At 46.6% G+C, this 19611-nt stretch overlaps 1 long non-coding RNA gene across 1 annotated transcript; it reads right to left on the bottom strand.

Annotated features, from left to right (window-relative positions):
* Positions 1 to 8551: 8551 nt before the first annotated feature.
* LOC123521584 lies at positions 8552 to 12304 on the bottom strand. Its single transcript, XR_006679998.1, has 3 exons — positions 12235 to 12304; positions 11617 to 11702; positions 8552 to 9100 (listed from the first exon to the last, which is right to left on the bottom strand). It is a non-coding gene; the product is annotated as an uncharacterized LOC123521584 (long non-coding RNA).
* Positions 12305 to 19611: the final 7307 nt, after the last annotated feature.

The following is a 19611-nucleotide window of genomic DNA, read 5'->3' as shown; positions in this document are numbered from 1 at the left end:
GGGTCTTGATTCCTCATGCATTGAAATCTGACTTTCTTCACAACAGGCCCCACAATACCACTGAAATGCTTTCAGAAGGATTTGTAGGCTGCAAACCCTAAGAAGTATGAACACAGATGATTTTAGGGTTACAGTTCTTCATACTAGTGTTTTCACCTCTGCAACAGCAAAACAAAAGATCATTCCTAAAACTGATATGTAAAGATGGAAAAGATGATAAATGTTCCAGAGATAGGTGAGACCTTACATGGATATAAGAAAAGGTGGGTCTCTGGCTTGTGAAAAATTACTTTTTAGGCAAAGAAACTGATAGAACTCCAAGAATAACAGAGGGTGAAAACATCCAATGTGTGAAGAAAGTAATCCATTGATTCATAAGACGGTGTCCAAATCTAGAAAGTTTACTATAACAATTAATCTGATTTTAGTGGATTTCCATTTGTCCTAAGACCAATTTGTCATTTCATTGTTTATTGCCTCTGTTTTTAACACTTGAGGTAAACAGACGTCCCGCTTTTGGTGGGACAGTCCTGATTTTTAACAATTTTTCCCGTGTCCCGCAGCGTTTTAAGAAAGTCCTGATTTTTGGAAAGAATGCAAGACAAGCTAGGGTATACGGTTATCGGCTGCCATGTGGCTATTTCGCCAGGATATGAGTTTTATCAATGGTGTCCTGCTTTACCAATGTTAAAATCTGGTCACCTTAGTAGAGTTGTGCCCGTATCAATTTTTCCCAATTGTTATCAAATAGATATGTTCATGTACGTAATACATATCTTGAACACCTACTATGGGCTAGACTAGCATTCCTCAATTATTATTGTCTTACCATCTTCATGGTAAGCACCTTTTACTGTTTGCAGAATTCTGATAGCATAATGGGTCACATGTTGGGCCGCTAAACTCAAGGTCAGCAGTTTGAAACCACCAGCTACTCCATGGAAGAAAGATGAGGCTTTTGTCTCCCATATATGGTCTCAGAAACCCTGTAAAGGGTTGCTCTGAGTTAGAATCAACTCAAAGAGTTGGAGTTTGGTTTAGTTTTTGGCTTTACCATATATCCTGCTATTCACTCATTAAAAACAAAACAAAAAACAACGTGCCATTTTTCCTTAGATAGCAGACTTAATCATCATTGTGTTAGAGTTGGCATTGCAAAGATGAGTTAAATATTTCTGAAATACAAGTCCCCCAAAATGAATGGTTAATATATAAATAACCAACTTTAATAAAAATGTTGGAAGTACTGTGATAAATGAGTCAACAGATGCAGTCATTAATTCTCCTTCAGTCAGAAGAGGTGCTGGTGGTGGTGGTAAGGGCATGTTATTAAATTGATCCTTAACAAGGACTCAGGTATTTTCAAGGCAGGTAAAGAAGGGAAGGTCAGTCAAGTCAGTGTTTCCGAAAGTGAATGATACCAGATCCCAGGGAGGCTGGAATGGTCCTGGAGGCTTGGAAAAGTAGATACCTACACTTTATCCTGGATTATGGGATATAGTACAAAAGCTCTCAATTGCTAGGAGTGCGATTAAAGTTTGGGAATTTCTGTTCTAGGACGAGGAAGCAGCTTGAAGGAAAGTACAAAGTCCTAAGAAGTGTGCTGGGTGCTTGGAGTGCAACTTGGGTGAAAGTGGTTCAGTATTAATCACCAAGGTGAAGGTCACACTAGATCAGTGGTTCTCAACCTTCCTAAGGCCATGACCCTTTTATACAGTTCCCCATGTTGTGGTGACCGCCCACCCAACCATAAAATTATTTTCATTGCTACTTCATAACTGTAATTTTGCTACTGGTATGAATCGGGCAACCCTGTGAAAGGGTGGTTCCACCCCCCAAGGGGTCATAACCCACAGGTTGAGAACCACTGTACTAGATGAATGGCCGGGAAATTCTACTGGCTGCGTTTTAATGTTGTTAGTCGCTATTGAATCAGCCCTCACTCCTGAAGAACTTATGTGTCACAGAAGGAAAGCAACAACAGAAGTGCGCCTCGGCTACCTGTGAGTCTACGGTCTTAGCTAACCTCAGCCCCTTTCGTTAAGGGCTTTCCTTGGTCCTGACCCTCTCTTGTTCTAGCAGTTGGATTCTTTTTATGACAAGCTCAATATAAGCTAGTCAGTCTTACCATCTTGCGTCTAAGAAGAATTCTGGTTCTCTTTCTCTTAAGGTTGCTTGCTCATTCTTTTGGCAGTTCAAGATATATTTGGTATCCTTTGTTGACATCACAGTTCCAACAAAGCAATTACTCTTCTAGCTTCCTTTTTTGTTATTCTCCTTTCATGGGGTGTGAGGAGGCCATTGAAAAGACCATCATCTGGGCCAGGCTTGTCTTATTCATCAAAGTGACATTTCTGCTCTTTTTCCCCTTCAAGTTTAGAGAGCTCTATTTGTACGAGATTTGCCCAGTAATATGTATCTTTTGAATTCTGGATTGCCGAGTCCATGGATACTGATGGGTTTCCCAAGTAGAACGAGATGGTTGACAACTTTGATTGGCAACTTCATCTCCAGTGTATTGACCTTCTTAGCTCCCACCTGTGAACCTTTGCATTTTGTCGGCCCTCTACTAGGCATGGCCCTCCCTGGGTACAGTTAATGAGCTACTACAACCCGAACCAGTTGCTTTCCAAGTTGATTCCAACTAACAGTCATCTTGTACATGCTAAGCAGAACTACACTCTCTGAGGGTGTCTTAGCTATGGACTTTCAGAAGTAGATGGCCAGGCATTTCTTCTGAGGTGCGTCTGGATGGGTTTGACCAACCAACCTTTCTGTTAGTAGTTGATGCTTCACCATTTGCCCCACCCAGGGACTCCTACTCATCTTTAGCCACACTTGAGCTCAAGTGTCCTCTCCTCTATGAAGACTTTCATGATCTGCCTACCTTTCTCGTCTTTGTACCCACAATACTCTGTTGATTATAAAATCCCTCAAGGTGGATCGTTTTTACTTTTAATCTGTTTGTTTCCCTGATCAGACTCTGAGCTCCTTGAGAGAATGGACATTATCTTCCACATCTTGGCATCGCCATAGAGCGCTGCCCTACAGTGAGGGCTCAATAAAATTGTGCATTAACTAGAATTCTACCCAACTGCGATTATCACCGATAATAAATCTGCAGCTAGGGGACTCTTGCCTGAGTATCCTTTCTTAGCTCTGCTGTTTAGAGTGATGGAAGACAAGACCGCACTAACTCCTCGCTGTGTCTGATGCAAAGGAAAGAGGGATGGTGCCTACTAGGCAGGGAAGAGGAGAGGTCGGCGGAGCCCCAAATGTGCTGGTTGTGTCGCTGTGGCATTCAACAGATAGGAATTTTAGCACAGGCCAAGCCACTTATCTCAGAGGGTTTGGACTCATTTTCCAGGAAAAAGAAAAGAAATGAGCACAATTAAAATCTGTGGCCAGAGGTTACAGAGAGAAAAGGGCGTGCGTTCCCACCAGGGAAGAGGAAATGGTCTTGTCTCTCGTAGCCGGGCTGTCTAATAAATCTGGAGAGTTTTATTGACTTCATGGGTGAAAAAATAACCACCCGGAGGAGACATCAGGTTTCACTTATTTTTTTGGAAAGTAATTTTTCACAGACACAAGGTTAAAAGAAAGTGGTTGCACGGGCCTCAGCTGGGGTGGTGTGTCTCCTGGTATGCGTAATGCAACTGGGTCTCACGTCTGGGACGATGCCCAGTTTCAGAGGTCTAAAGCCTCTGTTGAAAGCAATGAGGACAAAGTGCTGCCAGAATCTTATGTATGCAACTGGGGTTCGATTGTCTTTGTGAGAGGGCAGGCTTTGATCCACAGTGTCTGGAGGGAGGGGTTTCATTAAACACTGTTTCAGCCCTGAATTCTACAGTCTTGCTGTCTCGTTGTTCCTAAGTCTACCACAAACCTCAAAGGGCCCCGACATAGCCCCTCCCCAGCCCACGTCTGTGTCTCAGGCGGGCCTGGGTAGGAAGAAAACACCGTGAAGCGGATAGGTCCTGCGCTGTGCTTTTGGGTCTCCTGCTAAACCACTCAGAAAGGAAAAGGCTTACAGCGCTCTCCCTCCTTCCTCGGGCCTGGGATTCATTAGAAACCTTCCCCTGTACAAAGACAAGTTTTCCGAAGAAAAGACTTGATAAGAGGCTCCGGTTGTAGGACGAATTCTCCCTTTAAAAAAAGGACAAACCCTGTCAGAATCAGCCGTGGAAACGCTAGCCTGACTTAGAAGGTACATGTCCGTTTCGGGACGCCTTGCGAACACCTTGATGATTGTGGGAAAGAAGAGCAGCTTGGAAATGTTCTGAACCTTTCAGAAGGGTCTTGCTCAGTCCCCATAGTGACCTTACAGGGGTCCTCTCCCACAGGGGGGGACGCCCTGCTGCTGTTAACCGTGGCACTTGAGTCCATGCCAACTCCCAGCAACCCTGGGGCACAGAGTAGAACTGCCCCCTAGGGTTTCTGGGGCTATACATCTTGACAAAGCTGGCAGCCACATCGTTCCCCTGCAGAGTGCCTGGTGGATTAGAACCGCCGACCTTCCAGTTAGCAGCTGAATTCTTGCACCGCGGCACTACCTGAGCTCTTTCCTTGACATCACCTGCTGTGAAGTCGGCTTCCCACCCCCACTCAGGGCAGCCCCACGGACAATGGGAGGAAACGCTGCCAGCTCCTGCTCCGTGCCCACGATTGGTCACCAATGCAACGGTTGTGATCCGTAGACCTTTCCCTGGCTGACTTTGAGCAGTAGAGTGCCAGGACGCTTCCTAGGTCCGCTTAGTCTGGAAGCTGTTGGACTGTGGTCAGCAGCATGGCCACGCAGAAGCTTCCACTGTCAGATGGGGGCGGGGAGGGGAATCTCAACCTCTGCCCCATGAACCACCACTGCCCAGCAGGGAATTTTTGTCGTTTGTGCCGTGTGCTATTGAGCGGGTCTCGCTCAGAGGGCCCCTGTCAGACAGAGCTGAACTTCCTCAGCTGGGTGTCCTAAGCTGAGATCTGTCCTGGAGCAGATCTCCCTGTCTTTTGTCTCATTGAGCCTGTGATTCATTCAAACTGCGGACCTCTTCCTAGCACTTAGCCAACACTTAGCCATACCCCACGAGGGCGTGTCCTCATCGTTCTTCTGCAAGTCCACAGGAACACGTAGGGAGCCGCTGGCCATGCTGGAGGAGCACGGGGCCTCCTGGTCTGCAGGGGCCACAGTCGTGCCCTAGGAGCCCCTACACACACCATACAATTGGTCTGGGGTCCAAGAGCGAGAGGCATGGCCATTGTATTGGAAGTCATGATGGAGGGATTAAATTTAAAACCACCCCATCTGGGATAATCTTCTTTTACAGATGACAAAAGTAACATGAGTAAGTTTAATGCTTGATTTCAGCAGCAGCGTCCTGTTTCAAAGCAAAACCTTTCATCAGAAAAAGTAGCAAGCATTTATTGAGTGTGGGATGTGGAGGACACTAGATGAGGCACATTGTAAGTATGATTTAATCTGCACAACAACGTTGTAAAACAGAGTTGTGATTACTTGTAGTTTTACATACGGGGAAGATGAGAGATTCACCATGCATTGTAAAGTGAGAGTTAAAACAATGTGAAACTCACTACATGAATCAAATCCAAGTGGGGCTACTGGAATAGAATCGGAGGTGGAACGTCACAGATCCTTAGTCCCGGCTGCTTTGCACAACCACCAACCTCCCCTGTCTCCTGACTCAGCTCCAAGGTTTAGTGGAGCCGAGTTTGACCATCTCTTAAGCAGTTAACCCTTGAAACGTCTTCCAAGTCTAACAGCCCACGGCCCTCTGCCTGGGACCTGTACCGTCCACTGCTGTTGAGTCAGACTCCTGGTGCTCTTGGGTGTCAGAGGAGAACTGTGCTCCAGAGGGTTTCCAGGGTTTAATTTTCTGAAGTCGACCGCCAGGCCGTTCTTCCCAGGTATGTCTAGGTGGACCCCAACCTCTACATTTTCTGTGAGTAGCCATTTGAATGGTCTGGGGACTCCAACCACGTCCATCACGAAAACAAAAGCCAGTAAACAAAGTGGTTACTCTGCAGTGAACTGGGACTCATGGCAGCCCATACTGGCTGTCAGAACAGGCTCCTTAAGTCTGGTCATCTGGCCAACTTTGCCTTTCTTCAAAGGGCTGGTTCAGACACCTTCTTACACACCTTTGAATTTGTCTAATGAAATGGCTTCAATAAACACCCCAGTGAAATCAAGGAATCGTGCAGCTGTAAACATTCTGAGGCTGTAAGATGAAATGTGTTGTTTTATTAAAATAGCAGTGCTGAAAAGTCAGGGCCAATTTGTATTTCTTTGTTAATTAAGTTATGAAGCATTCTATAGCTAACACACCTGCTTATGCATTCACTGACAAATTATCCTTATTCAATCCAGCTACACCAAAGTCATGGGTGTGGGAGTTTTTGCCTCTCGAATTAGCTACCTGTCTGGCCCAGTGGAGGAGGGGGGAGTTCATCCAGGAGAGAGGGACTTTTGATCTCTTTGTTCCCTTTCCACCAAGGCAAAAACCCCACAGGCGGGACCTCTTAACTCCTAACTCATATCAGACATCCACAAATTGCATGATTTTAGTGTTGTTGGGGGTGGGGTGGGGAAATAGGTTCTTTCTTCCAGAGTGGCTTGGAGGGAGGGTGGGGGGAGGTAAATTGTTATAACATTATTGAAGAGCAATTTGGCAATAACTATTATAGCTGAGTCATACTCTTTGACCTAATAGCAATTCATCTTCTTGGAATTCATCATAGAGCAGGGTTCCTACACGGGCTCAGGATCCAAGTGTAAAATGGCATTTGTAAGAACATGGGTGACAAGAAAAACCGAGGGCTAATAGCCTCAAATGTGCGCTGACAGGCCAAGGACACGATTTGTTTGGGTTAGGCATGCAGGGCTATCTATGGGGCCGTTTGCGGGAAGATGGAAACAAAAGACATCGCTTTATAGAGACTGGCACCGACTGATGCCGGGGACAGATTGCCAAGTGGAAAGCAGCATGCTATAGAGTTGAGGGTATAATCCAATATTTATAAGGTGATAAAGAAAATGTCTATTTGTGCCTTAAAAACCAGCATTCACGACTCTCGTCTGATGGAGTCGTGCCATCACCAGAGCCCTCCAGGTGTTGTGTGTTAGGCCTGTGCTGTTAACCATGAGGTCAGGAGCTTGAATCAACCAACCTCTCTATGGGGAAAAGTATGAGGCTGTCTACTCCCAGAAAGACGTACAGCCTCTGAAGCCCTAGGGAGCAATTATACTCTCTGTCCTAGAGGGTTGATATGAGTCAGAATTGACTTGGCTGCTGGTTTGGGTTTTATGCTACAGCAGTGGTTCTCAACCGGTGGGTCAAGACCCCTTTGGGGGGTCGAACGACCCTTTCACAGGGGTCACTTGATTCATAACAGTAACAAAATTACAGTTCTGAAGTAGCAACAAAAAGAATTTTGTGGTTGGGGGTCACCACACGATGAGGAACTCTATTAGAGGGTAGCGACATTAGGAGTTGAGAACCACTGTGCTAGAGTATTACAATGGTTCAAATTATGAATGTGTAGATAGATAGATAGATGGATAGGTGGATAGATAGATGGATAGGTGGATAGATAGATAACGTGTATCTGTACATGCCATTACTTTTATCATCAGGAAAAAAAAAGTTTCATTCAATGGCTTTTTTTTTTTTGAGGGCTCAATGGGAGAAGTATGGAAGCCTAATCCAAATCTATCCACTGTCTGAAACAGAAAACTCGGCTGACTTTGGGATAGTCATGTCACCTCACCTCCCCAAAGGACCGGGCTTTAGGAGTCTAGGAGCCAAGGTAGCATTTCGCCCATAAAGGAGCGTTCTTCCTATGAGAAGTGCCGGGGAAGGGGGAACCCGCTGTAGGCCATTCATGAAGCACTGCTGGAGGTCAGAAAGGACAGCTGAGCAGAAACATCTCAGCCCCACTAGGGACTTGCCAGGAGGTGGGGCCACCCATCAAAGATGAAGAGGAAATAGTGCATACTTGTCACTCTTATCAAGCTGAGATTTGGTGTACCTTCTCTAGCTGAAGGGCATATCTCTTATGGGTTTTGTTTTTTAGGGGGGGATCCTATAGCTTAGGCAAGAAGTCCAGGTGGTGCAGTGCTTAAGTACTTGGCTTCTAAACAAATGGTTGATGGCTCAACGGCCACCCCCCCACCCCCACCCCACTGCCCACCAGCCACTCCTTGGAAGGATGATATGACTGTATGCGTCACTAAAGAGCTCAGCCCCAAATACCAAACTCACTGCCATCAAGTGACCCTAGTTTCCAAGACTGGAACTCTTTAGGAGAGTAGAAAGCCCTGTCTGTCTCCCGAGGAGAGGCTGGTGGTTTTGAACTGGTGATCTTGCAATTGTAGCCTAATGTATAGCCACTGCAGGATGCCCCCAGGGCTTCTCTATAGAGACCTGTGGCTTTGAAAACTCTGAGTGGCCTTTCTACTTTGTCTTAGAGGACCACTCTGAGTCTGTGCAGCGCTCACAGAGCAGCCCGGGTAGCACAATGGTTAAGTACTCACCTGCTAACCGAAAAGTTGGTGGTTCCAACCCATCCTTTGGTGCCTCGGAAGAAAGGGCTGGCAACAATCTTCTCAAAGCCTAGAGAAACCTCTGTTGTGCAGCACCTGGGATCCACCTGGGTCAGAATCAATTCCACGGCAACTGGTTGGGTTGTGGTTTAGGTAGAGTTCCTCCAACGTAGAGGGCTCTTTTAACAAAAAGAATGCAAGTTGCAAATGCACCACTGATCCAAAGGTTTGGAAGGGGCCCCTGGGAAAGAGAGGTAGGTAAGCTAAGCTTCCTTAGCTTCCCTGTGAATCCGCTCTGCTCTGGCTCACAGTTGGGCGGCCAGATCACACAGCCCGGGCACTTGTCCTTTTCTTGAAGGCGCTTCCTGTGCCAAAGCCGTGGAAGCCAGAGGGAGCGTCCTGGGCCCTGGGAGAGGAGACGGAGCCATCTGAGCTCTTCTGGGGATACTTGCGTTTCTGTGGATGCAAATGCTCTGGAGAAATGCTATTTGTTGATCATGGCAGCCGCCCAGTTCTTGATGCTCATAAAAACGATGGCAGTCAGCACTGGAAAAGATATATTAGGTCATCAATCTAGACTTGGGTCCAAGGCAAGATGGCTCTTTATTGTAATCATTCCAAGCCTTTATCCAAGCGGCCCTGAAATGTCTCAAGGGCTTAACTCTTAGAAGACTGTTTCTCTGGTCCAATTTCTGCACAAATGCTGAGGTGTTTGTTAAAGGAAGAGGAAAAAAGGAACAAGAGGCATTTGAGAGTTGGACCCCCACACACAACGACTTAATGCTATCTATCCATCCACGAAGATTTGGATCAGAGGTTTCCCCAGGAAGAAAGCGACTGGGTGCAAAGAAAGCCCTGTATCTCTGGCATCAGGTTGCCATCAAGGAAGCAATCACTGATTGTTTCCGGTTCCTTGTGTTTCAACGTTGGTGGTGAGTTTCTGTTTAGCTTTAGGGGGAAAAAAGCAGGCCTGTTTGCATTCTCCTTAGCAGGGCACTATCAAGCATGAGTAATACTTAAAAGCTGCTCTTGTTAATGGGAAGAAAGTGGTTTTCCTTGCCTTTCCTGTAACCTCGGTCTTTCTGATGTGGCCCTAATTCTTATTTGAGGCTACTATGGATGAGAAACACAAGGAATCTTAAAACCAAGTTGGTGTCTTCTCCTGCGTCACTTTAAAGCCATATTGATAGTCATCCTAACTTCCCAAAGGATTCTAGTGGCTACTTTTGGGTGGCAAAGAAAGGGTTGTTCTAAAACGCAGTGCGTTAAACCTTGGGGTCCAAACCTACCAGCTGCCCTGCAGAAGCTGGGCTGTCCTGGAAAGATCGACAGCCTCCGAGTCCCTCGGGAGCACCTCTATTCTGTCCTATAAAGTCTCTAGGATTCAGAATCGACCTGAGTGAGTCAGAGGGGGAGCCCAAACCAAATTCACTGCCATCGAGTGGATGCTTACTCAGAGCAGCCCCATAGGACAGGGTAGAACCGCCCCTGGGAGTTTCCAAGACTATAACTCATCTCATGAATAGAAAACCCTGTCTTTCTCCCTTGTAGCAGCAGGTGATTGTGAATAGACCAGGGCTCCTCAATACACCAGAATAAATCTCAATTAGGACCCCTGGGGTGTAGTAGTTATGCATTGGGCTGCAATTTGCATGGTCCGCAGTTCAAAACCAGCAGCCACTCCTCAGAAGAAAGATTGGCCTTTCTAGTCCCGTAAACAGTTACAGTCTCAGAAACTCAGAGACTCTCTGAGTCAGCATTGACTCGGTGGCTTGGTTTGTTTTTTTTTTAAGACCTCAACAAATAGCATTATTTGATTGTGTGTTACATGCTCTTACTTAAATCGTGTCTTCCTTGCGCCATGCTTGTGTGTGTCTGTGTGTGGTTTACCGGATTGCTTTTTGTTTGTTTTTATCTGAAGCACTGTGAAAGACAAAAGGAAACCAAAATGATCAGATGCTTCATCTCATGTGATCTGCACTCTTTGAAGACTATTATTATCACCACCATTTATAACACAGGAAATAGAGGCTCATGGAAGTTAAAACCCTCATCTGTTGGAGTGGCCAAGCCAGGGACTGAATCCCACAAATGCTAACTCCAGAGCTGAGGTTCTTACCCACCGACCCATAGTGCCTCCTGGAGGCATCCTTTGGTCTGGTCCACATCTCACCAGTGTGCATCTGGGATGTGGGTCTATGGGTGTGGCCAAAGCCATTTTCTTGTTGATAGGTAATATTACTAACAGATCTAAAAGTGCTAAGGAATAGTATCACATTTGTATCTTTCCACTGGAAAATTCATTTCTACTTCAAACCAAGATAAGAGATATTAGTAATGAGTATTACTAATAAGTATTACCATACATACTCAAGTATAAGCCAACCCGAATATCAGCCTAGGTACCTAATTTTACCATAAAAACTACATTAAAAATGTGTTAAACAACTCAGCTTATACCCGAGTAAATATGTTAGTATTAGTATTAGTATTAGTATTAGTAATGAGCTCAATTAGCAACAGGTAAACCCTCTGTAACCTACCTTTTAAAAAAAATGTTTTTTTAATGATGGTTAACCATCAAGAGACTCACCATGAGGATGATCTAAGTTAAATTTATCTGCACTTCACTGGAGCAAAGATTTAAAAGTACACCTGGGAATTCATCCAAAATGTACTCATCAAAAAGCAAAGGTATTTGAAAGAGGAGGAAAAGTATAGGGTTATGGTGCACAAGGTTCTTTTTAAGCCCCTTGAACCTGGGACACATGGTTAAAGCTAGGTATGTTAAATGGGCGTATTTTTATTTCGTAAACAGTAGATCTGTCTCAGGGATGTATGTGGCATGTTATATTCCTCAGTGTACTTGTCCACCCTCACAAATGAGTAAAGATCATGAAAAACAACAACCCTCAGAAGGTATAAGATGCCCCAACGTGTCATTGAAAATCATTAGAAAGATAGTCTCCCTACCAAAACATTCCATTACCAGGAGATCTTTTTCTTTAGGATTTCTGAATGTATGTAAAAGCAGTTAAATAAAAGAATTTAAAATATTTTACCTTCGTATTCAACAAATTCCATTTAGGAAAAATAATGAGCTGTGTGAACTTCGAAACCTCCAGTGAAACCAGGATTGATGGTGAATCTATAAGGACAGCAAGTAGAATAAAGGGGAGGGGGTACAGTGGGGAGAGGGCGGGCAAGAAGGAGATGATGTCAAGGGGTCCATGTAGAAAAAGAATAGTTGAGAACTGATTGTGGTAGCAAGTGTACAATTCTATTTGACGTGATTGAAGTATGGAATGATATGTTATATATATGTAGTAAAGCCCAACTTAAAAAACAATCCATCCGGAAAAAAACAGAAACTGTATAATTTAGAAGTCACACTGTTCGTGAGCTCACTAAATGTAGGCTGTAGTGACCTCCTCACCGGATCGGACCTGAATAGTAAGCTCTTAAATGAAGTGGCTGTCTGACAAAACAGAATGCCTTGTACATGGTTCCCTCAGTCTGTGTGTGTGTGTGTGTGTGTGTGTGTGGAACGAATGAGCCTGATGGAATTCAGGTCGATTTCAGATGGCCCCTGGCTTGTTCTATATCTTCCTGCTTGTTATTGCTAGTTCTGCCTCATTTAAATGGTAACCAATCACATGATAGCAGTTACGTGTACTTACAACCCCCTCCATGCAGATGATCACTTTCAACTGTTTCTGAAAATGGACGAGGCTGTATTCGTGAGGACCTAGTTTAATAGAAAAGACATTAGCTCATTTGTGTAATAAATATCCCAGTAGGACAATGGATCCAGCCTCCCAAACCATGTTGGCAGGAGTTGCGCTCCCTTTAGATTCTAATTTCACTGAGCTCTGGGCTCGTTTTATTCTTAGGCAAATGTGGTGACAAAGATGGATCTACTCAGCAGCTCCCAGGGAGAAGAGAGAGGGCTTCTCTCCTGATGGAAGCTGTCTTCCCTTAGTCCCAGCTGGCCCCGGGCCCGCTCCAGCGCCATGCGAGAGGGCTGCAATGATACGCTGCTGTATCAGTTGCCTGTGGCTGCTCCAACAAGTTAAAACAACAGCCGTGAATTCTCGCCCTTTCCGGAGGCCGCTCTCTGAATTCAAGGAGTCGGGGCAGAGCCACACTTCCAAAGGTTCTAGAGAGTCCATCCCTTGTTTCTTCCAGTTTCTGGTGGTTCCTGGGCTAACCCTGACCCTCACTCCAGTCTCTGCCTCCATGGTCGCCTGGCCTCGTCCTCGCTCTGTGCCTCTCTGTCAGATCTCCCACAACCTCTATAAAGACACACAAAATTGTACTTAGGGTCATTCCGGATAGCTGGTCTCACAACCCTTCACTTAATGACTTCAGCAAAGACCCTTATTTTCAAATCAGGTCACAGTCACACATTCCACGGATAAGGATGTAGAGGTATCTTTTGAAGGGGCCTATCTCTTTGAATGGCATTCCTTCAGCCCACAATCGCTGGTGATTGTGTAGCAATCTCCTTGGCAGGAAGGCTACGCAGTGCGGTCGGATGTGTAGTATGTGCCTATTGTGGAAGCATAAACACTGCCACCATGGCCAATTTCATGCTGACAAAGTGAAGTCCAAAGAGTGGAGTCTGGGGGAGAGGGGTACGTAATAACACTCTCCTAAACAGTGTCCCCTCCACAGAGACCCGACAGATGTTGGTGACCTCAAGAGCAGGGGTAATAGGAAGGTTATCATCAAGTGATTAGGAAGCGATCGGTTCCAGAGTTGATTGTGTTGGTCTGATCAGTTCCAGAGTTGATTGTGTTGGTCTGATCAGTTCCAGAGTTGATTGTGTTGGTCTTATAAGGCATTTCGTGGTAAGATTATACACTTTAAACTTTAATAGTGATTGTGTTTGACCACGGGCACTTACAATTCCCCACTGGCTGGGTTGAGTTAGGATGAGCTCTCTCGAGAAGCCCACTGGACAGAATACGCTGATGGGGCAGACCGTGTCTTAGGACACTGGGTCAGTGATCTCGAAACCACACACACTGAAAATGGGGTGGGTGGCTCCTTCAGAGCAACTTGAGGTGTTCTTCAAGAAGGAGAAAGGAATCCGAGGAACACAAAAAGAAAGCATCCGTGCCCGTATTGCTGTTTAAACGTTTTCATGATTGCGGGCTAAGGAAAGAACAAATTTCCGTCAGTTTCCGAAGCATTTGGATGTACTTGTATTGCTGTGGACCTGCAAGTCAGATCCTTTGGACCTAAGGAAAAAATTAACATCACTTGATTCCGCTCATAAAATCTGTTTTGAAGCGGAGGCACATCCACATTCCAAGGTGAGCGGGCTCGGAAAGAAAGAGAAGTCACGGCTCTTCTTCTTTAGCATCACTTAAAATGTATTCCGCAGCATGCCACACCATTCATCCCGTGCAAGTGTGCAGCCCTCCCTACATTAGTGCGTTCACAGACTTGTGCAAGGATGAGCACAATTCATTTGAAAGCACTGCAGCTCCTACCAGCAAAACTCCCCACCTTAACAGTCATCACACACCCAGCCCCTGGCCATTGTGTCCACTTTGGGTGGCCACAGATGGCCTCGGCTGGTTATATTTCATGTGACTGTGGTCCGCCATGACTGGCGTCTTTCGTGTAGCCTAATGTTGGCATGGTGTAGTATACATCAGCATTTTACTCTGCGGCCAGATCATTCTTCCTTGCACGCAGGACTGCCTTGACCCTTTCATCAGTGGATGGACACTAGGGTTGGCTCTACCTTTTGACTATTAAGGATAATGCTGCGATAAGCTTTCGTGTGTTTGTATGGTCTGGTGTGTGAACATACTTTTCCTTTCTCTACAGCCAGGGGTCTTTGTAAGTTAAAAAAAAATGAGTTAAACAAGTTTTCTCACTTTCCACATGATTGAAGAGATTGTTAAGTAGGCTTTAAATCAGAAGTATCACATGCACATTCTCAAGGCTGTTAAATATTGGTTCACTCCTCCCACCTCCACCAGTTTGGGGCAGAGGAGACAGAGGTTGTTTGTGAGGAGCATGCAGGAGCTGGGTTGGGTCCCCTAAGTCACTGCCCAGGTGTGGCTGAAGCCCCTCTGCAGCACCTGTGTCCTAGCCAGAAACCCCAAACCAAACTCACTGCCATTGAGTCAAGTCTGACTCATGGTGACCCGGCCCTATAGGACAGCGGTTCTCAACCTGTGGGTCGAGACCCCCTCTCACAGGGTCACCCAGGTCATAATAGTAGCAAAATGACAGTTATGAAATAGCAACAAAAATAATGTTATGGTTGGTGGGGGGGGGGGTCACATAAGGAACTGTATTAAAGGGTTGAGACAGTAGGAAGTTTGAGAACCACTGCTATAGGACCAGGAGAACTGCCCCTCTGGGTTTCTGAAGCTGCGATTTTTGACAGGAGTAGAAAGCCTCATCTTTCTCCTGTGGAGCGGCTGGTAGTTTTGATCTGTGGACCTTGTGGATAGCAGCCCAATGTGTAACCCACGATGCCTGATTGACTCACCAGAATAGCCCTAATACAGTTACATTCCATATACAAAGTATAAAGCATAATACATATATATTTTAAAAATCATTTTATTGGGGACTCTTAAAACATTCCATTTATCAATTGCATCAAACATATTTGTACACATGTTGCCATCATCATTTCCAAAACATTTTTTACTGAGCCCTTGGTATAAGCTCCTCCCCCACCTTCCCCTCTCATGAATCTTTGATCAATTATATATTGTTATTATTTCATATCTTACACGGTCCGTTGTCTCCCTTCACTAACATTTCTGCTATTTGTCCCCATTGGGGGGAGCAATATATCTACCCTTGTTTCCACTTTCTCCCCACTCCCCCTCCCCAGCGTCCCCCTCCCCTCATGCTATCGCTACTCTCACTACTGTTCCTGAGGAGGTAATCTGTCCTGCATCCCATGTGTCGAGAACTCTGACCTGTACCAATGTGTGTTCTCTGGTCTAGCCAGAATTGTAAGGTAGAACTGGGTCATGGTAGTGGGGGTAGGGGGTGGAGAGGGGAGGAAGCATTCAGGATCTAGAGGAATGATGTGTGTTTCATTAGTGCTGTACTGCACCTTGGTTGAATCATCCCTTCCTTATAAGCCTTCTGTGGGGGATATCCATTTGTCTACAGATGGTCTTTGGGTCTCCACTCCACCTCCCTTGATCACATTGATATGCTTGGTTGTTTGGGATCTTTTAATACCTGATACATGATCCCGTCGACACCTCATGATCATGCAGGCTGGTGTGCTCCTTCCATGTGGGAGTGTGTCCCATAATACATATATTTAAAACCAATGTACTCTCTAGAAATCAGGCTTGGAGCCTGGGGGGTCCTGAGGGAAGAGGAGAAAAACTGTGTCTTCCTGGGAAGCCAGTGGAGAGTCTGGTTCTCCCTCGTGCCTGTGGGGAGTGTTGTCTGCCTTGTGCCCTGCAGAGAAAGATGGGGCTGTGTCTTAATGCCATGGGCACTTTCTGCCAAGACATTCAAAGTGTTTTGAAAAAGTCTTTCACTCACTCCCCTGAAGGAGTTTACAAAACACCCACAAGAAATGATTTCTTTGACAATGTACACTTTCCAGTTAGCCAAGACTGGGCAGAAACAGAACTAGAAAGCCAGACCTGCTGGCTAAACAGTCTGCTATCTTCTGTGCGGTGAGTGTCTACCAATCCAAACACAGCCTCCTAAACGGAATCTCCTCAGACTATCCCCAGGCCCCCTCCCTCCGACGTGGCCAATGCACCTTTCACTGGGGAGCAGAACTCCCCTTTCCAAGTCAGAACCCACTGATGCAGCATTTACTCACAGGAAGTCCTGAGAGGGTGTGTGTAAAAAGAGGGAGACCCTCAACCCAACGGAGGCTCACACAGAAGCACAAAGGTGAGGATGCCCCAGGACCAGGCGTGCTTGCCTCTGTTGGATACAGGGTCTATTGAGTTGGAACGGACTCACTAGCACCGAACAATAATAACAAGTCCTCACGTCTGGGGTCTTAAAGGCTTGAAGGCAAACAAGCGGCCATCTAGCTCAGAAGCAACAAAGAACATGGAAAAAGCACACCAGCCTGTGTGATCACAAGGTGCCGAAGGGGTCTGGTATAAGGCATCATCAGAACAAAAAAATCATGTCATTGTGAATGAGGGGAAGTGCGGAGTGGAGACCCAAAGCCCATCTGTAGGCAATTGGACATCCCCTTATGGAAGGGTCTTGGGGAGGAGATGAGCCAGTCAGGGTGCAGTGTAGCAATGATGAAACATACAACTTTCCTCTAGTTCCTAAATGCTTCCTCCCCCACCCCTACACCCACCCCACTATCATGATCCCAATTCTACCTTACAAATCTGGCTACATCAGGGGCTATACACTGGTACAGATAGGAACTGTAAACACAGGGAATCCAGGGTGGATGATCCCTTCAGGACCAGTGGTGAGTGTGGCAATGCCGGGAGAGTGGAGGGAGGGTAGGGTAGGGTGGAGAGGGGGAACTAATTACAATGATCTATATATAACCTCCTCCCTGGGGGACGGACAACAGAAAAGTGGGTGAAGGGAGATGTCGGACAGTGTAAGATATGATAAAATAATAATTTATAAATTATCAAGGGTACGTGAGGGAGCGGGGAGCGGGGAGGGAGGGGGGGAAATGAGGAGCTCGTGTCAGGGGCTTACATGGAGAGCAAATGTTCTGAGATTGATGAGAGCAATGAATGTACAAATGTGCTTTACACAATTGATGTATGTATGGATTGTGATGAGTTGTATGTGCCCCTAATAAAATGATTTTAAAAATAATAATAAAAACAAGTCCTCAGGAGCATGCAAACCCAGAAATAGGCAGTCTTGATTTTCATAGTGCAGTTCAGCCGGCCGAACTTAGCCCAGCCAGGGCGCAGGCTCAGCTCTGGTTCCCCGAAGCACAGCTTTGTGCCAGGGCAGATGAGGCTGAGAGCATCTAGTAGATTCTCTGTGCTCAACAGCACCCAGCCTGCCACCCCAAACACTTAAGTTTCTTGTGTTGGGCTTTCTTCTCAAGAAAATCTCATGGCGAGGTTCTCATTCTACATTCCTGAGGGGAACACTCCTGATTCAGGGACAGTCTAACTCAACTCTATTCTCAGGGAGCAAGACTAAGGACGTGTGCAGGTCTCCCCAGTGCCATAGCCCCCACCCAGGCACCCCTGGGGGCTATCCTCCGTCCAGGGAGTGACACCAGTGCCCGTGCTGTGTTCACCCTCATGCTTTGTTTGGGCCCCTGTAATCTTAACCTCTACCATATTTAAAATGTGACTCCACTGCCATTTAGGGCCAGCTCCGTAATATCCAGGGCCCAGGACAATAGGGCAACACAGGCCCTCGGGTTCAGACATTAGGGCTTTTAAGTCGGCAGCAGCAGAGCATCAAGCCAAAGGTAGGGCCCTATAGGACGACATGGGCCGTGTAAAACGGAAGCAAAAACGATGCACTTATCTCATGGCTAGAAAATCCACCTGGACTCCCACGCAGCACACAATGGCTGCTGGCTTTAGAAAGGGCCCTTGTTGAGGCTACTCAACCCCCTCGCCCAGAGATGGGGGAGGGGGCTCATCTCGCTCCGTTCGAGGAACCGTCCCAGGAGCCCTGGCACGGTGGCGATGATGAAGTGCTCTGCTGCTAGCCACAAGGTGGGAGATTCAAGTCCACTCAGAGGAAGCCCCTGTGGAGAAAGGCCAGGAGATGGACTTCTGCAAAAACCAGCCACTGGAAGCCTCCGGAGCAGTGGGGGCTTCCATCTCTGGCATTCCTGAAGACACCCGAAGCCCACCAGGTGGCAACTGGTTCCTGGCCCTGGCTCTATAGGGCTGCTGCCTGCTGTGGAATAATGGCTGCGCCCATGTTCCCATCTGCCCAGCAAAGGGTGCGACCTCACAGGAAAAGTGTCAGTTTCTTACACACACACACACACACACACACACACACACACACACACACACACATTAATTGTGCCCATTACTCAAGGTGGAACCAGTCCCGGGAGAGGGGCATCCACCCTGGCAAAGTGGAAGGTCTCCCCCAAAGAGGAAGACCCTCAAGGGGATGGATTGACCCGGAGGCCCCAACAATGGGCTCACACATCACACTGGTGAGGATGGCGCAGGGCTGGGCAGTGCTGCTTCTGCTGCACAGTGGGTCGCCATGAGTCGGAACCAATTTAAGGCCTCTAACAAGAGCAGCATTACTAAACGATACCACGTGCAGTGTGGGAGAAATTGCCAGAAGGGCTACCTGACTGCTCCCCTCCAAGAGTATATGTTTCTCCTCAGGCCTGCTCAGCCTTAAAAATCACCTGCCTGGGCCAAGGAGGGCCCTGCATTTCAATGGGCAGCCAGGCAGCCAGCTTCTTCCAGGGGCCATATTCTCAAATTGGTCTTTGTACCTATTTGTAGAAATGTTAGCCCGATTATAGCTGAAAACTCTGCTAATTCTCAGGAAGTTTTTGGTTTTGTGCCTGGAATTATTGAAGCATATATTCACACCTCCACATGTAACACTTAGTAGCATAATTTCCAGCACGACACTTTATTTTTTAAAGAAACAGGCTGGCGACGGAAGCCCCGCCCACTCTGCTGCTGGCTTGCTAGAGGCTCCGAAGCAAGTGGGGGGTGGGGGTGGGAGGGTGTGTGCAGAAAAGAGGATTCGTTTGCATTTTTAAAAGGCGAGGGGGACTCAGAAATCTTTGCCCGAACTCAGAGAACTGCTGAGGCCAAGATGTATGAAGAAGTGAAAATGCTGTCAAAATGGCCAGGCTCTGAGAAGAGAGGCTGCCCCATGATGGTTAGTTCATAAAATTCCAATATTAAAGAGAGACTTGGGAAACAGCAACGACGAGCTTGCTCCGGCCCCTGACGATGGAAGACAAGGAACGGGAGGTTCTGACATTGTGAGGGCCTGGACACAGACCAGCTTTCCACCGAAGACGAAGGAAGGGTGTCTTTGCAGCCCATATACTGCCACCAGGCTACTTCTGAACATGCATTGTCCTGGGGGGGGGG

Source organism: Echinops telfairi, unplaced genomic scaffold, assembly GCF_000313985.2.
Source record: "Echinops telfairi isolate 266 unplaced genomic scaffold, ASM31398v2 ScPeMD7_25;HRSCAF=90, whole genome shotgun sequence".
Lineage (NCBI taxonomy): Eukaryota > Metazoa > Chordata > Mammalia > Afrosoricida > Tenrecidae > Echinops > Echinops telfairi.
This window is presented reverse-complemented; position numbering and strand designations above follow the sequence as displayed.